Source organism: Spinacia oleracea, chromosome 4 (assembly GCF_020520425.1).
Source record: "Spinacia oleracea cultivar Varoflay chromosome 4, BTI_SOV_V1, whole genome shotgun sequence".
In the NCBI taxonomy this organism is placed as follows: Eukaryota; Viridiplantae; Streptophyta; class Magnoliopsida; order Caryophyllales; family Amaranthaceae; genus Spinacia; species Spinacia oleracea.
Window position 1 is genome coordinate 116,261,845 of NC_079490.1, and position 16,774 is coordinate 116,278,618.

Here is a 16,774-nt window from a genome sequence, read left to right on the forward strand (position 1 = left end):
ATGGGGTTGCACCAGTTGAAGTGCGAATTGAAGTTCGATACCCCCACAATGCGAAGTGCAGCTTCTGGGGCCAGTCCTTGTAATTGGTAGTCATTTTCATGATGATGGTCTTGACATTCTTGTTGGCTGCTTCGACTGCCCCATTGGTTTGTGGGCGATAAGGCGAAGAGCGATGATGTTGAATTTTGTACTCGGTGAATAGATCTTCACACTCTCCTTGAAAATGGGTTCCCTGGTCACTGATGAACTCGTGAGGAACGCCGTATCTGCATATGATGTTTTCTTGTATGAACTGGGCCACTTTCTTGGAACCCAACACTTTGAATGACCTGGCCTCGACCCATTTGGTGAAGTAATCGATAGAACCAATATGAACTCATGACCCCCGGTGCCCGTTGGAGTGACTTTGCCAATGACGTCGATACCCCAGGTTGAGAATGGCCACGGTGATGATTGAGAGTATAGCAATGATGGAGGAATGTGCTTTAGATTCGCACACTTTTGACAGGTAGGACATTTCTTGACAAAGAAGTAGCAATTCCGTTCGAGGGTAGTCCAATAGTATCGAGTCCTGATGATCTTGAGGGCCAACATCTTTCCGTTCATGTGGGTGCCACAGACTCCAGCATGTATGTTGTCCATGAATCTTTGAGCTTCGTGCTTGTCAACACATCGGAGGTTAGGACCGCTAAGGGACCTCTTGTATAGAACGCCGCCTTCTATGACGAAATTGGCTGATTGTAGTCGTAGAGCCCTTTGTTTCTTACTTGAAAAGTGCGGGGGATACTCTGAATTTCGCAGATACCTTTAAATGTCTGTAAACTAAGGTTCATCTCTATCTTGCTCGACGTCGTCAATAGCATGGACATATGCTGCTTCTTGACGTGTTTCAATTGTAAGTGGCATTTCGGCCATGCCGTTCAGAATGTTGATCATTGAGGCCAACTTTGCCAGTGCATCGGCGAATTGGTTCTCCTCTCTCGGGAGATATGTATAGCGAAGCTCTTCTACTTGCTCAGACAGCTGCTCAAGATAGGACTGGTATGGAGCCAAGCTCTCGCTCCTTACTTTCCATTTTCCGGAAATTTGATTGATGATTAGGGAGGAATCCCCGTAAACTCGAAGTTTCTGGACACCTAATGCTAAGGCGGCTTCCAGGCCCATGATGCATGCTTCATATTCTGCCGCATTGTTTGTGACGTTGAATTGCAGTTTTGCTGATATAGGAATGTGAGTGTCGTCTGGGGCTACTAGAATTACTCCAACACCACATCCGTTCTGATTTGAAGCACCGTCAAAATGCATTTACCAATCGCCATCACTTGTCATTAAGATTTGCTCGTCGGGTAAGTCGTAATCCTCATCTTCTGCCTCGATGGGACAGTCGACTAGGAAGTCTGAGACTGCTGAACCCTTGATGGAATTTTGTGGGATGTATTTGAGATCGAATTCTGCTAGCATGACCAACCACCTGGACAATCGTCCGTTGAGAGCTGGTTTTTCGAATAAGTACTTGAGAGGATCTGCTTTGCTGATTACATGTACTGTATGGGAGAGCATGTAGTGCCGTAGTTTCTTTGTGGCCCAAACCAAGGCGATCTGAGTTTCTCGAGCTGAGTGTATTTGGTCTCGTACTCGATCAAATTTTTGCTGATGTAGTATACGACGTTCTCCTTGTCTTCAATTTCTTGGGCGAGCATGGCCCCAATTGCTGATTCTGTTGTTGTAAGGTAAAGCCTGAGGGGAATCCCTGGCATGGCTGGCTTTATTACTGGTGGATTGGAAAGATAGTCTTTGATAGTGTCGAACGCACGCTGACAGTCGTCATCCCACACTTTGGGCTCGCTTTTCCGGAGCTTTCAAAATACCGGTTCACAGATCATTGTCAGTCTTGAAATGAACCTACTGATATATTGTAGTCTGCCGAGAAAACACCAAATTTCCTTTTCATTCGTTGGTGGTTGCATCTCTAAAATTGCTTTGATTTTCGAAGGGTCAGCCTCGATGCCACGAGAGTTGATAACATATCCGAGCAACTTGCCTGAGGTTACCCCGAATGCGCACTTTTAAGGATTGAGCCTCATGTTGTATTGCCTGAACATGTTGAAAAACTTTCGAAGTACCGAGGTATGCTCGTGTCGCTCTTTGGATTTGACAATCATGTCATCGACATATACCTCAATTTCCCTGTGAATCATATCGCTCATGATAGATGTGGCTGTTCTTTGGTAGGTAGCCCCTGCGTTTTTTAGTTCGAACGGCATAACTGTATAGCAATATGTACCCCACTGAGTGATGAAGGTTGTCTTCTCCATGTCCTCCTTTTCCATGGGAATCTGATTGTAGCCTGCATACCCGTCCATAAAAGAGAGTAAGGCATGATTTGCGGTATTGTCGACCAAGATGTCGATGTGAGGCAATGGAAAACCGTCCTTAGGGCTGGCCTTGTTAAGATCTTTGTAGTCCACACACATTCGTACTTTGCCGTCTTTCTTTGGAACTGGGACGACGTTTGCAATCCATTCCGGATATTTTGCTTCTCGAATAAACCCGGCCTCTAGCTGCTTGGAGACCTCTTCTTGAATTTTGAGGGAAACGTCCGGTTTCATGCGACTGAGTTTCAGATTGATGGGCTTTGAACCTGGAATGAGGGGAATTGTATGCTGACCGATGCTTGGATCAACCCCTGGCATATCATGATAGGACCATGCGAAGACGTCTATGTACTCTGAAAGTAGCTTGATAAGATAATCCCGCTCTGCTTGAGAAAGAGTTAAACCAATCTGAACTAGTTTTGAATCACTGCTGTTAGAAAGGTTGATTTTTTCTGTTTCCTCAATTATGGGCGTCCTGTTTTCATGATTTTAGATAGCTTTTAGAATTTCAAGGTCAGTTTCTTGTGAAGCAAACTTGTTTGGATTAGGATTGTGTTTTGAATTAGAACTCAAAGAGTAAGTAGAAATTGAAGTGTTATTGAAATCAGCAATCATTACATCGACTGTTTTGACTTGAAGCTCGGCCTTTAGAGGCTCTTGATTGATGCAAGACTCTAGTCCTAGACTCTTAGACTCATTGCTAGACTCAGATTCAGACTCATCCTCTGACTCGGACTCGCTCATCATAGATCCTTCGCCCACGGTAATCTTGAACATTTTGCCATTTGGAGCAGATATCTTGAGGGACTTTCTCCAGCCCTTGACCATCTTCTCACTCGGAGTAATCAGCTTAGATGGATCAAAATCTTCGATTTGAGTGATCATTTGGACCATAGTATCTTCAGGGATGATCGGTGCTACTTCTTGGCCAAATAGGAGACCAAAAGCGGATGAATCGAAGCATTCAAGGGTGGCCTTCTCTTGTATCGGAGGAGCATCCTCGAGGAAATGACAGTCTTGAAAGATCTCGAATCCAGGGTAAAGGACCCCTTCTGAATGGTTGTGAAATATTTCCTCTACCTCGAAAGGGCCCACAGCATGGAAAAGAGTTTCTTGATTTTCTTCGAGAGCCCTTATGCGAGCCTCAGCTTCTTCGACACGTTCATAGAGCTCTGCTACAGCTGCTGCTAGTGAAGTCATCTTGAATAGGATTTTGAGAGAAGGAGTCCGAGCACCTAATTAGCACATGATTTTGAACTTTAGAACTTGAACTTCCCGACACATGATATGATATGCATGCAATGAATGAGACCTAGACTTGACTCTAAGTACCACTCCGAAGATTCGGGATTTTGGATTTTGTACTTGTATTCGGGATTTGCAACCCGTTGGAAGTGTTTGAGAGGATCCTTCATTCTTTGGTGGAAGTTGACTCTTTGTACTAGAACTTGGAATATCGAAAAAGAATATTTCGACCTATTGGAAATTGAACTATTTTCGGGGAATTTCAACCCATCGAGAATTTGGAAATTAAACTTGTACTAGGAGATTGAATTTTGTATTATTTCAAGGGAATTTCAACCCGTCAATATTTTAGGGGAATTTCATCCCGTTGGATCTTGGAATATTTTAGGGGAATTTCAACCCATCGAATGGAATTTTGAACTTGTATTATTTCTGGGAAGTTTCAACCCGATTGGATTTCCAAGTATTTTAGGGGCATTTCAACCCATTGAAATATTTTAGGGGGATTTCAACCCATTGGATTTCGAAGTATTTTAGGGGGATTTCAACCCATTGAAATATTTTAGGGGGATTTCAATTGGATTTCGAAGTATTTTAGTGGAATTTCAACCCATTGAATAGAATTTGGAAATTGAATTTGTACTATTTTAGGGGAATTTCAACCCATTTGGTATTTGGACTTGTATTATTTCAAGGGATTTTCAACCCATAATAGAATTTGAATTTGTACTATTTCAAGGGATTTTCAATCCATTGGAAAAGAGGGTTTTGAATTTGTATTATTTCAAGGGATTTTCAACCCATTGGAAATGTTTGGAATTTTGAATTTGAGAGCAATGGAAAGCAAGGATTTGTAGCTTGAAGATGAGTTTGAAGTGTGAATTTGATTCGAAGTTTGAACATTGAAATGGGAAAGAGGCATTTTTGTATAGAGCATGAGATGTTTGAATTTCAATATTCAGGCGTCATGCCATTTGAAATTGGATTCGAAATTGGGAAAGTCCGGCATCATGCCGCCGTGGACTTGGAATTTTGAAGTGTTTGATCATGGAATTTTGAATTTGAAATTGAATGAGGGAAATCCGGCATTACGCCATCATGGATTTAGAATTGGGAAATTTCGAATATGGGACTTGAGATTCGAAAGATTGAATATAGGAATTTTGAACTTGAGGTTTTAGAAAAGGGAATGGAAAAGTCGGCATTACGACGACATGAGTTTGGACATTTGAACTTGAGGTTTTGAGATTGGAATTGGTAATTTGAATTTGAGATTTTGAAGGATGGAATTGAACCTTTAAAGACTTGAACTAGAATTGAATTCTTTTTGAACTTGGAAGTTGGATGCTTGAACTAGAAAATCCGGCGTGACGTCGTTGGAATTTGAAATTTTGACTAGAAAATCCGGCATTATGACGCCGTTTGATTGAATTTGAATTTGGAATTTGAAATTTGGGATAGAATATCCGGCATTATGACGCCGTTGGATTTGAATTTGAATTTGAAACTCGAAATTTGGACTAGAAAATCCGGCATTATGACGCCGTTGGATTTGAATTTGAATTTGAAACTCGAAATTTGAACTAGAAAATCCGACATTATGACGCCGTTGGATTTGGATTTGAAACTTGAAACTCGAAATTTGGACTAGAAAATCCGGCATTATAACGCCGTTGGATTTGAATTTGAAATTTGGCATTTGTGTGTGAGGCGTGTTTGAGGGTTTTGAATCAAATGGAGTGACACTCCTAAAAGACCTTAAATCGGCGATTTAGATGCATGAGGTTTGAATGATGCTCCTAGGGGTTTGGTTTCCTAGTTGTAGGCTAATTGGTTTTGGCAAGCTAGAAGTCGAGGTTAGCCATTACGCCTGCAAAGACGCCCACACAATGCACAAATAGCACGTTGTCACACTAATATGTATATGAATGCGACATGCAAAGTTCTCAACCTAAGGTCGGTCTAAGTTTTGTATGATGCAAGTGGTCGGCTTTGGGTGTCAAAAGGTACTCGACTAAGAGATAGATCCGGGGACAACTTGCACATCCGCCTAAGGGACGTGTGTGTCGGAAGACGACCTCCATACTTGACGTCAAGAATGTCAAGCAAATGCCAAGTTTCGGTAGGCGCGGAAATGGTCACACACTTTGGTCGAGAACCGTATGGAGAGTCACCATTTCGTTGCCCCCGGGGCTAGCCCGAATGTAGAACACATCCGTTTGGGAAAAGGTAGAAATTCATTTTGCACAAATATGGTTTTTGAAAAATGCATGAAATGCCTAGAAATTGAAAATTGAAATCGCACTTGAATATTGTATTTGAAAAGCTCGTTTTTCAACATTCGTTCTCAAGGTTTAGGAGCGTCCTTCAAAGTACAGAAACAGACTGACTCCCTCTTGAAAATTTGAGCAAAATATGGGCAGCAAGCCACTGTGAGCCACTGTGCTGGATGCAGAAAGTGGTGTTGGGCGCAGGAGGCTGCGCCTGGCGCCAATGCTGGCATCCAGAACTTAAGCAGATCAGTGGCTTGATGCTCAAAATCTGCTCGTATTTTCGAAGTTGAAATCAGGAACTCCCCAGAAGAGTCGCCAGAATTGTAGGGGGTGTTTTTGGATTTTTCCCTACGGGGGCGGTTGTTTTAGAAACTTTCGTATTTTTCTACTTTGTAGGAGTCGCCACCAAATATTGTTTAGGGTCTTGTTTGGAAAGACCGTAAATGACTCTATTAGGATAAGACTTGAATCTTCGAAACGGATGGGTGAGATCTGGGCAAGGGAACGAGATGCTTATTCCGCGAGCTTTAGAAATAATTCAAGTGCGTGACACAACATTTTCGAAAAATACCCTAGTTTAGACTATGTGGGTTTGAATTTAGGACAAATTGAATTTCTACTTTGTATGGCAGTCACTTTGCTTTAAAGTTAATTTAAGGGAACCTAAGATCGGTTTGTCCAAAAAATTATCTTTGTTAAGCGTGATGTAACCTTGCATTTTGTTGTATTTAGCATGTGCGGTGATGAAAGCAATAAAGCAAATAAAGCAACATGACAATAGTAAATAACTGCGGAATTAGTAAATACAAGACCCCCTAGAAATGGACTAGGGAGTAGGTCCACATTGCCTAGAAGGACTAGGCAAGTAAAGTTGCATAATTGAAAGTGCGGAATTGAAATGCGTTATTGAAAGTGCGGAATTGAAAGTGCGGAATTGAAATTGCGGAATTAAAAGTGGATAATTGAAAGGTGCGTCATTGAAATTGCAATATTGAAATTTGTACTTGGGCACATGAGATCCGAACGCCAAACGACTACTTAAAAATAAGTGCGCTCGACACGATTACAAAGCCAAAAATCTCAACTTGGGAGAAGTTGCTCATCCCAAAGTATCCTAGATCTTGCATATAGAACTTGAACTTGAAAGCTTGGAACTTGAAATATTGAACTTGAAATACTTGAACTTGAACTTGAAATATTGAACTTGAACTTGAACTTGAAATATTGAAATTAAGAGACTTGAATCTCAAAGATCGGGCCTTTTAATGTTGAAAAGGTTAGATCTTTGATATGCTCTTTCTTTGAAAGGATCCTAGTTTAGGGAAGTAGTCATGAACAACCCTAAACATTGTTGGATCTTGAAATTTGAAAACTTGAACTTGTATATTGAAAAATGGCGTCTTGAATCTCAAAGAATAAACCTTTGAAAGTTAGAAAGCTATCATCTTTGATTACTCCATACTTGAGAATGATTCTAGTTCAAAGAAGTGATTATAAACAACTTTGAACATCCTTGAATCTTGAAAGTTTGCATTTTTGTATTTTGAAAAGTTTGGATTTTGAAAAGATTTATGATTTTTGCAAGTGACATTTTTAAGAGTAAAAATGCCAACTTACTAATCATTTTGAAATAGAAAATCAAGACATCATTGTATAGTTTAGGGTTGTGATTCAGAATTACCTAGTTAGGTTTAGGCAAGCTTTCCGATTAGAACTCCCAATTGCTTAAAGCTTGAAGATTGTATGGTATTTTTGGAGGATTTTGTATTGATTTGTGTATTGAATATTGAGGAGCAATTTTTATATTACGACGTTATGTGTCGATTTTTTGCCTCTTAATGCTTGGAATTAGGGGGTATTTATAGGGGGAATGGCTGCTAAACGCCAGCCATTGCCAGTGCAGCACGCCGAAGCAGCGCCCAGCGCTGGTGACGTGGCGTGAATGCCGCCAAAACAAGGACGCGGGCCCGTCCTTGATTTGTCTTGTATTGATGTACCTTTGTACGAATAGTACGATGTTTGGCACGTAGTGTTTTCTTGGGGGTTAAGACTTGATTTTGCGTCTCAAAACAAGCCGTTACGGGTTTTGAATTTCGGTTTTACTGGACGAGGCCCAGCTTGATCGGTTTTGTGGGTCGGCGCCCGAATTTGACTTGCCTTATATGATTTTGAGTGGAAAAGGCTTAGTAAAACCAATGGAATGGTCTACTAGATGAGATTGTACTTGCATTTTGAAATTGGTTTTTTGAAAATTGTATTTTGTACAGAGTTCCATAAGGGGAACGACCTCGGGGATTGGATTTTGGCTCTTCTACTTTGGAGATGTTCTTAGCAATTGGGATTTCCGCACGGAGTTGCTCCAACCGCCTAGTAAGGATAATGGTATCGTCATCATCCCAATGGGGAGACACAAATTAGGTGTCTACAATATCCATAAGGTACATGTACCCAAAGTATAGTATAATCAGAGATTATCAAATTATGAAGAGAGTTTTAAAATTAAAAACTCGCTTACCAAAAAATAATGTCGGGTCCAGCCGTCTAGGACAAGGTTTGACACATGTGATGAATGGGGATGAAAATAATTTTGTCTATGTACCCTTATTTGTTTTCTATTTTTAATAAACAAGACACCAAATGGGGAAATAAAAAATTTATCCATCATTTGTTTTAATTAGGAGAATATCTTTAAGCTATATCTGTCCAAAGTATAATCTAATAAAACAACCAAACTGTTAAATACTCTAGAATAGAGTTTTAAAATTAAAATATCTCTTACTAGAAAATAATGTCGGGTTCAGCTTTCTAGGGCTAGGTTTAACAAATGTGATGAGTAAGAATGAAAATAACTTTGTCTATGTACCTTTATTTGTTTTCTATTTTTAATAAATAAAACACCGAATGAGGCAATAACAAATTTATTCATCATTAGTTTTAATTAGGAAAATATTTATACATTATATGTGTCCAAAGTATAATGTAATCAGACAAACAAATTGTCAAATAATCTTAAAGTTTTAAAAGTCAAAACTCTCTTGTAAAAAAATAATGTCGAATTCAGTTGTCTAGGGTTTGGCTTGAGTCGGGGGTGGATACACATACGGGTGATGAAGCAGGGTTAATTTTATTTTCCGTCCGCGAGGCGGGGCCTAGGACGGGGATGAGTATCATACCTATAGTAGTGACGAGCATGGGGATGAGAATTTTAAGCAGGCATATGTGTTGAGGGACCAACCCACCCCGCTTCAAAGTTATCTCTAGATGAATAAGACATATGGTGGGTTGAGTGTTAAATGATCGGGTAAAGATATAGATGGTAGGGGAGAATAAGTGGGTATGACTATCGAAGTAAAGAACGGATGAGAATAAATTTATGTTTGACATGGGTTATGAAAAGGGAAGAACGTAAAGACCGTAAGTTTTTATTTTATTTTGATTTTGTTAAATAAATAAGACAAGGAATGAGGCAGTAACAGATCTATCCATCATTAGTTTCAATAATAAGATTAGCTATAAGTTCTATTTTGAAGCTAATTGTCTATAGCTATAGTTTAGTAAAAGTTTAGATAGGCATACTGTAACAGCCCGCTCTTTCGAGCTGTTAATAAAGAACACTTAACCCTTAATGATCACCATTAACCTTTAACACGCAGCAGAATAATTAACCTTAAATCTTAAACTCGATCCTGGACCTGTGGGTTATGGGCCCACAAAATAACCTTATATAACCTTGAATGAATAATTTTTAAAATAAATATAAACCTTTAATTCACATTCAAACTTACAAACAATTCAGAAAATATTTCACACATGAATACAACCTTAGTTTATAACACACAATTTACAAACCCTTAAATACAACCAAGCTTCATTTGACTCCCACCTGAGCTTCCACACAACCTGCTTATAAAGAGAAGACATAGAAAAACAAAATTCCAAAATGAGTGGAAAACTCGTAACCTTTACTTCAGCCTGTCAAAATGTTTTTATTTCAAACCATTTGTTCAAAGAGTTTTCAAAACATAACTTAGCAATTGTTCGGAAATAGACTTTTGCTGTATTTGAAAACGTATAGCTGGCATTGATCATTCCCTTCACAAATCAGTGGCAAGAACAGGTTTTAGACACAAACATAACTTATTATAGAACACAAATTATCACACAAATTCCCCTGTTCCGGTCTTAGCTTTAATTTCAGTATCTTTCCTCCACCTGTAACTTGCCCACTTTTCCATATGCGTTCATAATCCAATGCCAGCAAAACAACTAAGAATCATATGTTTAGTTTACAATATCATTTCAAAATCTATTTCAACACACAAATTATTTCTGAACAATTCCACAAACAATTTCACAATATCAATCAAATTAATCAATCATCCAATATAAATGCAATTCATGATATTCATGATATTCATGGCCATGGATATATGATGATATAAAACACAATTTCAAACACACAAGGGCATAAATACATTTTATTGAACATAAAAGTTACATCTATTACTTTTCCTTAACCGTCTTACTCAAACTCTAATAATCCGCGTCCATAAGCTCCAATACAAACAATAAATCTCCATGCATGCTCCAAAACATACCCGTAACAAATATAATAATCACTCATTAGCCACTTGACGAAAGAAATACGACCCATATATTACCTCTAAATTAGTCACACACGTTTTTCTTAAATGTGATGCTCATTTTAGAACTCTTAGTTTAGCCTTTGGAAAATACCACTTAAAACGTAAGTCTTCAAATTATGTGTAACATTAGACATTAAGTTACTTTTGGGCTTTTTAGAAAACAATAAAATAGGCATAAATAGTTATAACTAGACTTTAGCCCATGCGATGCACGATTTCTATTAAATTGTCACGTTAAAATAAAACTCCTACATATATTGACTGCTATATTTTATATATTAGATTAAATTGATTTTTTTTTTATTTGGATTGAATTTCATTTTAGATTTATTTTTTAATTATTATAGTGTTTGATTTTGGATAAAATTGTATATAAGGAATATTAATAATTATTTAATAAAAATATTTACGTGACATTCGACTTTTTAATTCATAAATAATTTTGAAGTTTTATTTTTCATTGGCTGAAACCATTAGATTTCCTACGTGGCGCTCTAATATTGGATTAATGTTTGATTTTGGATTGAATTTTATTTTAGATTAGTGTTTGATTTTGGATGAATTTTATTTTAGATTTATTTTTTAATTATTAGAGCGTTTGATTTTGGATAGAATTGTAGTAATTAATGTATTAATTTAAATATCTACGTGACACCTAATTAATTATCTACATGGCACTCTATTTTTTTAATTCATAAATAAATTAGAAATCTTATTTTTCATTGGCCGAAACCATTAGTAATCCTAAGTGGCGCTCTAATAGTTTACCAAATATGCCTCATTTATATATGTATATTAGATTCATATCTGGAAGCAAGTAAAGGAGAGGAGTATCATACACTACAATACAAGAAATTGTACTATTAACGACGGGAAATCCCATCGAAAAAGGCCAATAATTGTTGATTAACGACGGGATTTCCTGTCGCAAACCCGTCATAAAAGGGGGCCGTCGTTAATAGAAAATCCCGTCGTAAACCCGTTGTAAACCCGTCGTAAAAGACATTTGCGACGGTTATTCCCGTCATTGTTTGGTTATTAGCCCCGTCATAAAAGGCTTTTGCGACGGGATTTTTGACCCGTCGTAATTAGATTGTCGTAAAAGATACAAATTCTTGTAGTGATACCTCCAAGAGAAAATAGCGAAGGCAAAGTAGTAGCAATCACTATCACGTTAGAAATAAGACAGCAACATCACTTGACATGCAGAGAACGTATCTCCTTGGATACTAATCCAAATTGAATTGTTCTTGAGCCTAAACTGAGTAACTTTTCGAGATAAATAATTTTGATGAAGAAACCAAAGGCTGAAACCGATTGGATAGTGGAGAAAATGGAGGAAACATAAACTGTGTCTGAAAACCGAGCCAGAGAAAAGACAAAATAATAGGAGGAGATGGGTTTTGGTACTGTATCTTTCATAAATTAGTGAAGGATGATTTGGGTTAGAATCAACTTGATATTTCCAGCAAATTAAGTTGGAGAAATGCAATAATTGACGGTGGTTGTTGGTGTTGTTTTCCATGGAAAACCGACCAAAATATTACGGAAAGAAGATGAAGAAACTAACAACTAACAACTTTTTAATGGTTATATTGATCATTGAAAAGGGTATAATTTTTGCAAAACAAAAATATCAATTAATTTACTCTTGATTAGTCAGCATCTTAGATAAACAAATGTCAATGCATTTGCTTGATGGATCGACAACGCACAAGGAAAGAGAGGAGAGGTGAACACGAATGATTTTAATCATAAGGGCAATTTGGTCAATTCACTTGCTTACTAAAAACCGATATTTCTAAAAATATCACTTACTAACCATCAATACCAAATCATAAATAATTATTAATAATCTCTGTCAATGTAAATAAGGTATTAAAAATATAATTAACCTTTGATTAAAAGCACCTTAAAACCGGGCTATTACACATACATAGGAATTTGAGATATTAAATCAGCGAAAGGAATCGTTACCTCAAGATTCTTGACCATAGCCAAGAACTTACCGAACTGTTGATCAACCTTTGTTTTCTGCATTCGATGAGGAAACGGTAGTGTAGGTGCAAAAGGGGGAGAATAAGTAACCTTCTCCTTGCCGCTTTCCTTCTTCTCTAATTCTTTCTCAACACCCGGGGTTTCAACCCCTACATCTACAGTCTTTCTGTCAACATATGCCTCTTCACCAAGCTGATGATCACCCTTTGACTTATTTTGTCGATGAGGAAATGGCAATCGAGGAATAAAAAGGGGAGAATCATCAATAACCTTCTCCTTGACTCTTTCCTTAGTCCTTCTAGCCCCCTCTCTCCCCCTTTCAATATCCATAAAATCAGTAGGTACCAAGGGGGCATCATATGTAGTACCACTCCGAAGAACAATGGCACAAGCACTCTCTCTAGTGTGATCTTGAGACGACATAGATTGCCCTGGAAGTTTACCCGGTTGCCTTTTTGACAAAGTATTGCGAGTTGAGCAACTTGGTTCTCCAATATTGTATTTTGATTCTTCAACTCCTTTATGCTCTCATCGTGGTTCTTTTGAGCAATCTCTGAGGTCTTCTGCATATTCCCTATGAGCTTATACAAATCACTCATGTTAGGCTCTGGAGTGGCATTGCTCATCGGAGGTTGTTGCTGATAGCCTTGGTGCGGGGGTCTATTAAACCCCGGGGGATCATTATGTGAGGCTCCTTGTGGAAATGGAGGCCTAGCAACATGTGCCTGAGGTGGATGGAACTATGGTTGTGACCACTGTTGTTGGGGTTGAGGATTTTGAGCATTGTTGCTCCGATATGAGAAATTTGGAAGATTCCTCCAACCTGGATTGTATGAGTTGGAATATGGTTCATCGGGTTCCCTCTGTTCAAAAGAATTCACTTGCTTCATTTGCGTGGTATCCTGCGGACTATAAGAGCACTCATGACCAAAGTGACCTTGGATACCACATACTTCGCAGTAAGAAGTTGTCACTGGAGCTACACTAGACATAGCATTGATACTCATTGGGGGAGTACCAGACTGAGGGGCCTTCAAAGCATCGATCTTTAGGTTCAAGGCTGCCACTTGTGAGGATAATAGAGCATAAGAATCAACGTCCATTTTGCCCCTTTTAGATGTGGTTCTGGTGGTGCTATAGTGATTGGCAACAAGATTAGCAAGGAAATCATAACCTGCATCCACTTCCTTGTCAAGAAAAACACCCCCAGCAGCAGAATCAACCGTGTTCTTTGTTTCATCTTGCAAACCATGATAGAAAATCTGAACCAAGAACCATTTTTCAATGTTGTGATGCGGGCAAGACCGCTGCAATGCCTTGAATCTATCCCAGGCTTCCCGAAGTGACTCTTCAGGTTCTTGTGTGAATGTAGTCAACTTGTGCCTTATTTCAGCCGTCTTGGTGGGTGGAAAGAATTCTTCCAGAAAAGCCTGTGAAATAGCACTCCACTCTGTCTCCTTGACATCATTCAACCATGTTTGAGCCTTATCACGAAGGCTAAAACCAAACAACATTACTTTCAATTGGTCTTGAGTGACCCCTTGATGCTTGATAGTACCACATAGTTGGTTGAACCTCTGCAGATGGTTGGTGGGTTCCTTAGATGGATGGCCACCATATTGATTTTGTGAGACCATGGAGATTAGAGAGGGCTTAATCTCAAAGTTGCTTTCCTCAATAGTTGGCATAGTGAGCCCAGTCGGAACACTGCTCGAGGAAGGCACCCCATATGATTTCAGGGATTTAGACATCGTGTAACTCAGTGGAGTCTGTGAGTTTTGAGACCCTGACTGCTTCTTCTTCTGTTGTTTCTTTTTGCGTTGTCGAAGAGTCTTACCAAGATCGGGATCGGGAGGAACCAAGGTACCCGTTCTAGCAGACCTGGGCATAAAAAACAACGAGAAAACGTAGTGAAATTTGCCTCAATTGGAACTAAAAGTTCCAATGAGACAATGGAAACAGTTCAAATAATCAAACTAAAACTAATAGAATCTAGCCGTCTCCCCTGCAACGGCGCCAAAATTTAATAGGCTGTCGTACACCTGTCAAAAATAAAATCCTAACGAAACCTCCTAACAATCTAGTAGGGTAAACAGGGTCGAATCCACAGAGAGATGGCTATTTAAATACAGCTTTTAAGGTATGGCGAAACTAACAATGTCACGAAATTTAGGATTAAATGTTTAAACTAAAATAAAGGAAAATAAACTAAAAGATCTAGGGCAATGGTTCACCATGTTCATAGTTCAAAATCAATTCAAAACATCATCGACAATTCAAATATTCAAATTAACTAGAGCACAAGTTAATCCTACGGTCGGGTCTTAACACTCTCAATTCAGCATATGCAGTACGATCCCTAACATAATCAGAATTGCTAGTTGTAGGTAAGCCTCTAAAATTCGATCTTTCGATTCTAAACCCTATTAGCATGATTTAATCAAACAATTGATCAGATTGCAAAGATTAGCAATATAAACCTAATCAACTAGAAATATCATTGAATAATCAAACCGTCAACAATAATAATAAAGATTCAAAATATAAACATGGATTCCCAAACCCTAGAAACAAACTACTCAATCATGAAATAAATTATGAAACCTAAGTCTAGGATGAAAACATAATTAAAAGCGAAAAATAAAATAAAGAGAAAAATCAATAATACCTCAAAGAATTACATTGATGGAGTATGTAGAAAAACTAGGGTTCATGAAAAAGAAAAGAGATAAAAGGAACGTGAAATAGAATTCTAAGGGAATTAAAACATAAAGGAAAATAAAAGCATAAGGGAAAATAAATTAATTCCCTTGAAGTATTTAAATACTTCCTAAATTCTAAACAAAATAGGAAATACCTCCGAACCAAATTTATATACATGCAAGGATAAGGGGGAGATAGCTCTCAACATAATAAAATTAGTAGTATATGATCGGTATTACAATATGTTAAACTTGGTACAAATATTTGATCATGTCTTATTAACTCGCTCTATGAGCATGAGTACTATACTACATTCTGAAGATGTATACTTTTGTGATATGTACCAAAGTTTTAATGGATACTCTTGAAGAGTACAAGCTATCTTCCATAAGTTTTGTTTAGATTGTCTTGCTGTTAAAATTGAGACAACAGTATGTGTTGTTATATCACATCACAATTTGTTCAAATTATAGTATTTTATAATTACAGTGATCACTTTGAGAAGATAACCAGCAGTTATCGAATGAAATACTTTATATGATATTATATACGCATGATGTGATAATCCAGGCCATCCGGGTTTAAGAACACCCGTTATGAGAATTTGAAAATTCTTGTCAAATAAAATTTTATGTGTTGACATTCCGTCGTATGTTGTATATATTCAAAGGAAGGAAAAAATGATGAGGTTGAGTTGTATTTCAATCGAATAGTTATAATGAATCGATTGAGAAAATAAATACAAGAGATATTAATGATTTTGAAAAATTGTATAATGATAGGTGATTTAAAGTTCACCATGATAATAAGTGACCCAAAGTTCACCAGAATGGTAGTAGGTGACTTGAAGATCACCAATAAGTTTTTTTTTTATTGATTTAAGTATCATAAATAAGCATCAGAAATCTCTTGATTGGGGCAATCATACGTCAGCACGAAAAGAGAAAATATGAAGAAAAGAACTGCATATTATATCTACTCCCCATAATCAATGTTGATCTCCAGAATAGAACAAAAGTATGTAATATTGATCAAAATACACGTTGAAAAGTGTATTATTTAGTTGGTGAAATTTTTTATGCCTCATAACATTTTGAAAATATTTTCCCAACTTAGGGGGAGACGAGCAAGAATAAGTTGGAAAATTGAAAGATAATAAATTGATCCCCACATGAGTAAGTGTAAATGCCAGCTTTATGTCCTCAAAGTATGTTTGGACATAAATATCTATGACTTGATTGTGTTAAATTGTTACATGGTCAAAGGCATAAAGGTTTATGATAGTCATAGTGCTCGATGTTACATATAGTAAGTGTTGAGAAATATATATCTTGCCAATATTTATTTAAATCTCTACACCTGAAGTGTAGATTATATATACGGTTCCAACATAGTGATTATATGAAAAGGATGGCAAGATAATGCAGTTGATGATATTTTTGAAAATAAAGAAAACACTATTAATTATTTAGTGAATGAAATACCCTTGAAGTGGTATAGATATCTGAACAATAATAGATGGCCCGTGAGAAAA